This window comes from Urocitellus parryii, chromosome 2 (genome assembly GCF_045843805.1).
Source record: "Urocitellus parryii isolate mUroPar1 chromosome 2, mUroPar1.hap1, whole genome shotgun sequence".
Lineage (NCBI taxonomy): Eukaryota > Metazoa > Chordata > Mammalia > Rodentia > Sciuridae > Urocitellus > Urocitellus parryii.
Genome location: NC_135532.1, coordinates 121,731,964 through 121,738,643, shown reverse-complemented (window position 1 = coordinate 121,738,643; position 6,680 = coordinate 121,731,964).

Below are 6,680 nucleotides of genomic sequence, written 5' to 3'. Positions count from 1 at the left end.
GTAATTTTTAACAACAAAAAAAAACATTTTATCTAGTTTGTTTTGTGAGAGTTCACTGTCACTTGACACCCTAAAACCTAAAGAAATCCTTTGGAGTCTCTTCTACTGAAAATAAGTACAGAGAGAGAGAGAGAGAGAGAGAGAGAGAGAGAGAGAGAGAGAGAGAGAGAGAGATTGGGCTGAACACAGTTCTACACATTTGTAATTCCAGCAACTCAGAAGGCTGAATCAGGAAGCCTGGCAACTTAGCAGACCCTATCTAAAAATTAAAAATAAAAAGAATGAGGATTCAATCCTGAGTACCACCTCCCACCCCCCACCCCCCGCAAAAGAAGAAGAAGAAGAAATTATGTGAATACTTTTAAAAAATCCTTAACCAATTCACAATTTAAAACTCATTGTGTCTCTCAGATTTTATTTATTTATTTATTTTTGGTAATGGGGATTGAACTCCCTTAACCACTGAACCATATCCCAAGCCCTTTTTGTTTTTTGAGACAGAGTCTCTCTAAATTGCTCAGAGTCTCATTAAGTTGATAAGGCTGGCCTTGAACTTATGATCCTCCTGCCTTAGCCTCCCAAATTGCTGGGATTACAGGTGTGCACCACCATGCCCAACAGAAGATACTATTTATATTCATTCATTCATACATGCAGCAAATATATAAAAATATATGTATTTTCCCCTACTGTCAAAATCACCATGTGCTAGATGCCAAGTCACAAAAATAAATCACACAATTACACCTGACTTTAGGTGGCTTTCATTGGGGAGAAAATAAAAGATACATAAACAAACACAATAATATAAAGTAAAAAAAAATGTATGCTGGAGTGTGCACAGTGGCACATGCTTGTAGTCCCAGTGACTCAGGAGGCTGAGGCAGGAGAATCGAGAGTTCAAAGCCAGACTCAGAAAATGCAAGGCATTAAGCAATTCAGAGAGACCTTGTCTCTAAATAAAATACAAAATAGGGCTGGGGTTATGACTCCATGGTAAAGTGCCCCTGAGTTCACTAAACTAAAGAAATTATTATGAAGTTTGTATGAACTATATATTAAAAGGCACCTGGAGCCAGGCATGGTGGCATACTCCTGTAATCCCAGTGGTTTGGGAGGCTGAGGCAGGATTACAAATTCAAATCCAGCCTCAGCAACCATGAACAACTCAGTGAGTTCCTGTCTCTAAATAAAATACAAAATAGGGCTGGGGATGTGGCTTAGTGGTTGAGTGACTCTGAGTTTAATCCCAGTACCAAAAAAAAAAAAAAAAAAAAAAATGGCAGCCCGGTATGGTGGCACATGCTCTAATCCCAGGGACTCCCGATGCTGAAGTAGGAGGATTTTGAGTTCAAAGCCAGCCTCAGCAAATTAGTCAGGTCCTAAGCAATTTAGCAAGACCTTGTCTCAAAATAAAATATAAAAAGGGTTGGGGATGGGATTGGAGTTGTAGCTCAATAGTTTCGCACTTGCCTAGCACCTGTGAGGCACTGGGTTCAATCCTCAGCACCACATAAAAATAAATCAATAATAATAAATAAAAGTATTGTGTTCATCTACAACTACAAATATATAAAAAGTAAAATAAAAGGGCTGAGTATATGGTTCCATGGGTAAACATCCCTGAGTTCAATTGTTTACACTGCTCCCCCACAAAAAAGGGAGAATACTGGGGATATTGCTCAGTGGTTAAGAGCCCCTGGATTCAACCTCTGGCACCCCCCCCCCAAAAAAAGTCTCTGGGGTGGGGGTGTGGGAAAAGGCAGTGATAAATTTCATGAGGACAATGTTGGTTATTGTGGTTATGTAGGAAAACGTCCTTGATACATATGAAAGGGTGACAGCTGCACGTTAATTTCAATTGATTCAATAAACACACCACACACCCAGATAGGTATCTATATATGGAGGAGGAGTGTGTGTATATATGGCAATAATTAACAACTGGCGGATCTTGGTGAGTACTATTAGATTAATTCAATTTTTTTTAACTTTTAAACTTTTTTTCTAGCTTTGAAAATTTGGGGAAAACTATGTCAAAAAGAATATAATTGAAATAAGGGTAACCAATTTAGGCTATAGTTCATAGTAATAAAGAAATAATTCAGGGGAGGGTGGAGGGGAGGGAAAGAGAAGGTGCTAGGGAAGGACACTGATCACATTACATGCATTTACAGATATGGCATCGTGAATTCTATTATGTATCCACAATGCATCAATAAATTTATTTTCTGTTTTTCAAAAAAAAAAAAAAGAAAGAAAGAATTTAGGTTATGTATATAATAAGACTTCACTTCCGAAGGTAAAATTAGGACAGGAGATGGTGGCACATGCCTGTAGTCCCAGCAGCATGGGAGGCTGAGGCAGGAGGATCACAAGTTCAAGGCCAGTCTCAGCAATTTAGCAAGGTCCTAAACAACTTAGGGAGACCCTGTCTGGAAATAAAAAATAAACAGGCCTGGGGATGTGGCTCAGTGGTAAAGCACCCTGGGTTCAATTCCTGGTACAAAAAAAAAAAAAGTGAAATTTATGACACTGAATACATTACCACTTGAACTATTTTCCACTCCCATATTTCTAATAAGTCTGCTTTTTAAAAAGAGGCTTAACATTGTGTGTGTGTGTGTGTGTGTGTGTTTATTTTATTTTTTATTTTTTTTTGAGACAGCATCTTGCTAAATCGCTAAGGGTCTCGATAACTCCATAAGTTGCTGAGGCTGGTCTCAAACCTGTGATCCTGCCTCAGCCTCTGAAGTTACTGAAGTTAATTAAGTTAAATTCAATACCTGTTCTTTATGAGCTCCAGTGTTGGTACTGGATATCCTTTATTTTAACTGTAATGAGCACAATCATGCATTATGTCTTTACTCTTTTCCTTCCTGACAAATTAGACTTCTGTTTTCAAGAATTTTGAAGTTTTGTTTCAAAATCATACCAAACTAATGAGGGACTAAATTCAAGATTAATATTATATCTGAATAAAAATATGTTTTTCTTCTATAAAAGAGAGTAAAACCATTTCTTTTTCAATGTTAATTCTACAAGGAAGTCTACAAGTGTTTCACCATCCTTTCCTATTGTCCCAAAACATTTAGGGATTCATTTCTCCCAGCCAAACCTGAGGGAAGAAAAGACGTTTGTTTTCTGTAAATCATTCTAAGATTATGTAAGTAAAGGTGGGATTGTGAGAAAGTTACAGGCAGGCTCTGCAGTGTCAAAGGAATTTTGTTTTAAAATACAGGAAAGAAAGGAAAAAACATTTTTTAAAAAGTCTTATTTATGGAAAGGGGAAGCAAAACGTCCTAAATTAGAAGCTCAACCATGTACTGTACAAACCAAATGAAAATATAGAAAGTTATCTCTTGAAAGAAAGTGACATCTTAGTCCATTATCTTTATTTTTTATAGATAAATAAGAAAGAATCAGGATGTGGTTATGTAATTTGCTTGGCTTATGCAGACTTAGAACATAGCTGGGTTTTTTAAAAATTCTTTTTTGAAATAAAATTTTGGAAAATTGATTAACAACATACATATAGAAAGATGCAGAAATTATAAATGTACAGCTCAAATATGTTAACATGAGTTGAAAATATCCATATAATTACCACTAGGGCCAGGCTTAAAGTTTTAAATTTTCCATTCTGTCACAACAAAAATTCCAGAACTCAAGTGTTTCTACATTCAGTTTTCGGAAATACACTCTTCCCTCTCAGGAAAGAACCAATCAAAGGAAATAAAGAGAAATGAGAGGCAGCTCAACATAACACAGGCTTATTTGGGACAAACCTGCTGAGCGGGCCCCAGTGGAGACTGAGACCAGTCTTTAGTTTATAGCCTGGAGTAAATATAAGGGACTAAGGGAGGAAATTTTTGCATTTGTTGCTAGGGGTTAATAGGGAGGGGTCCTTGATCTCTCCTTCATAAGGAACCAGGTGCTTTTCAGTATTTCTTTGAATGGTGATGGAGTATCCTCTGGGGTTTAGGTCAGGCTGAGCCAGAGTGACCTTGAGGTGACTCTTGTACTAGGAATTGAAACCAGGGGCTCTTAACCACTGAGCCACATTCCCAGCCCTTTCCGTGTTTTTCTTTAACTTAGAGACAGGGTCTCACTAGTTGCTTCAGGCCTCTCCAAGTTGCTGTGTTGTGGAAATTGCATTCAGCAAGAGACCAAGCACCTCTTCATGGGTTGGAGAACTCAGGTTTATTTATGCCTGCTGCCCCAGAAGAGCTATCCCTCTGAAATTCTGGGCCTCCCACAGTGGGGCTACTCAGTTTTTATAGGGCAGTGTAGGAGATCAGGTTGCAAGAGTCATAGTGGTTGCTCCTAGGTGGTTTCGAAATTGGTAGCTTCTCAAGCTGAAGAAGCAGTTAGCACAGGGCGGTAAGCTTGTGGTGGGAATTCTTGAGATAAGCAGTTTACCAAAGCAGAACCAAGGCAGAGAAACATCTACAGCTTTTATCACAAGCAGCAGTTTCTCAAGATAACTGCAAGCTTACACTCCTAAGAGCTATAATTCAAACCTACCATAGAAGTGTTATAATTTAAATGAATATTTAAACAACACTCTTACAGAGACCAGTAATTAAATAACAGTCTTACAAAGAAGACCAAAGCAAAAAACAAAAAAAAAAAAAAAAAAAAACAAAGAAGACCAAAGCTATAAAATAATTTCTCTCTTCAGCTGGGGCTGGCTTTGAATTTATGATCCTCCTGACTCAGCCTCCAGAGTTGCTGGGATTTCAGGCACGGGACACCATATCCATCCTTGGAAGCTTTTCTAAGTGCCGTTTCTTACAGAAAGAACCAATGATTTCACCCACATCCAAAGGTGTGAGCTTTTCTTTCATAGGCAAACCACTGGATCTGAATTCAAGTCTAGCCTCTTGCACCCGCTATGTTGAATAGTATTAACAACAAGGAAGTTCTGATAATTACATTACATAAAATAAACTGGAAAAGACATTTCACAGAATGTGGTTCATGGTTGACTCATGTTTTTCCTTCTCCTAATTTTTGTGTGTTAGCTAACATTTTAAAATATCTGCAATGATGTTAACCTTTTCCAGGTGATTATGTGGTGTTTATGTTGTGTTGAATTCCACTCCAACTGTTCCTGAAAGCTTGGTACTTGCCCCCTCCCCTATGCCAATCCAATAACGAAGACAGGTTTTGAGAAAAAGGGAAAAGAAAGTTTATTGCTTTGCTAGCGAAAGAGAAACAGAGGACTCCTGTCCCAAAGGTTGTGATTTTGTCCATCAGCAGGAACAGGGGGATTTTAAAGAGGTGATTCAAAGGCTGTATGCAATCCATGTGTTGTACTCTATTGGAGTTATAATGCACTTATTAATTTGGGAAACAGGGGGCCAGGATTGTGGCTCAGTGTAAGAGCTCTTGACTAGCATGCATGAGGTGCTGGGTTCAATCCCTGGCACCACATAAAAATATTTCTGAGATCTTCTGGTGCCATCCACAAAGTTTGGATTAGTTCATTCCTAGGGCAGGTGTGTACTCAAGGACAGAACTCTGACAGATAACTCTGCCTAAAATGGGGAAGAAAGGTAATCCTACTTCCCCTGAGATTAGGGAGGGGAAGACTTTAGGGAATAGTAGGGAGAGAGAAGATAAAGAAACATGTCCATTTTTTTTTTTCAAAGAGAGAGATAGAGAGAATTTTTTTTTTTTAATTTATTTTTTAGTTTTCGGCGGACACAACATCTTTGTTTGTATGTGGTGCTGAGGATCGAACCCGGGCCGCACGCATGCCAGGCTTGAGCCACATCCCCAGCCCCAACATGTCCATTTTAAAAATAAGTTGCAGTGGCAGAGCAGCAAGGGCTATAGTCAAAACATAAAGTGGACCACTGTTACATTTCCTTACTGTCAATTTCTGCATTCCATTTCTATGGAAAAAATGGGCGACTGCTAAAAGGGGGCTAAGTTGGGGAAAATAATCCAAAGTCCTTGTTCTCTTCTGTCAGGTTGAGTGTGGACAGTTAAGGGCATTCACCATCAGAACAGTCCAGAGGTCCCCAGTGGCAGATGGTAGGTGACTGGACAAGCCATACATAGGGCAGGGATCATGCTAAGACAATAATAAACAAGACAGTAAAGCATTACTTTTTGGCAAACAATTAACACAAAACCAATTAGTATTTTAGCCAGGCTCTGAAAACCATGAGGACAGTAACTCATAATTTTATCAGTGAAAACCAGAAGAAATTTATTAATGAAGGAGGTTAGGAAGATTTGTAGGTCTATGAGACCAGGCTCAAATTGACTCAGGACAAATTTGAGACTCTTTAGAGTTCTTTGTGATCATTAATAGTAGGCACTCTCACACAAGAAGCCTTCGTTTTTAGCCTCAAACTTTACTTACTTTTGGTAGGGCTGATACAAGTGTATATCTTAAATTACATTTAAAAAAAAACAATTTTTCATGTGTCTATTTTTTGATTTGTTTCTTTTGTTTCAGTTTTATTGATTTCAGCTCTGATTTTAATTATTTCCTGTCTTCTACTGCTTTTGGTGTTGATTTGTTCTTCTTTTTCTAGGGCTTTGTGATGTAATGTTAGGTTATTTATTTGTTGACTTTTTATTCTTTTAGTGTATGAGCTCAATGAAATGAACTTTCCTCTTAGTACTGCCTTCATAGTGTTCCAGAGATTTTGGTATGTTGT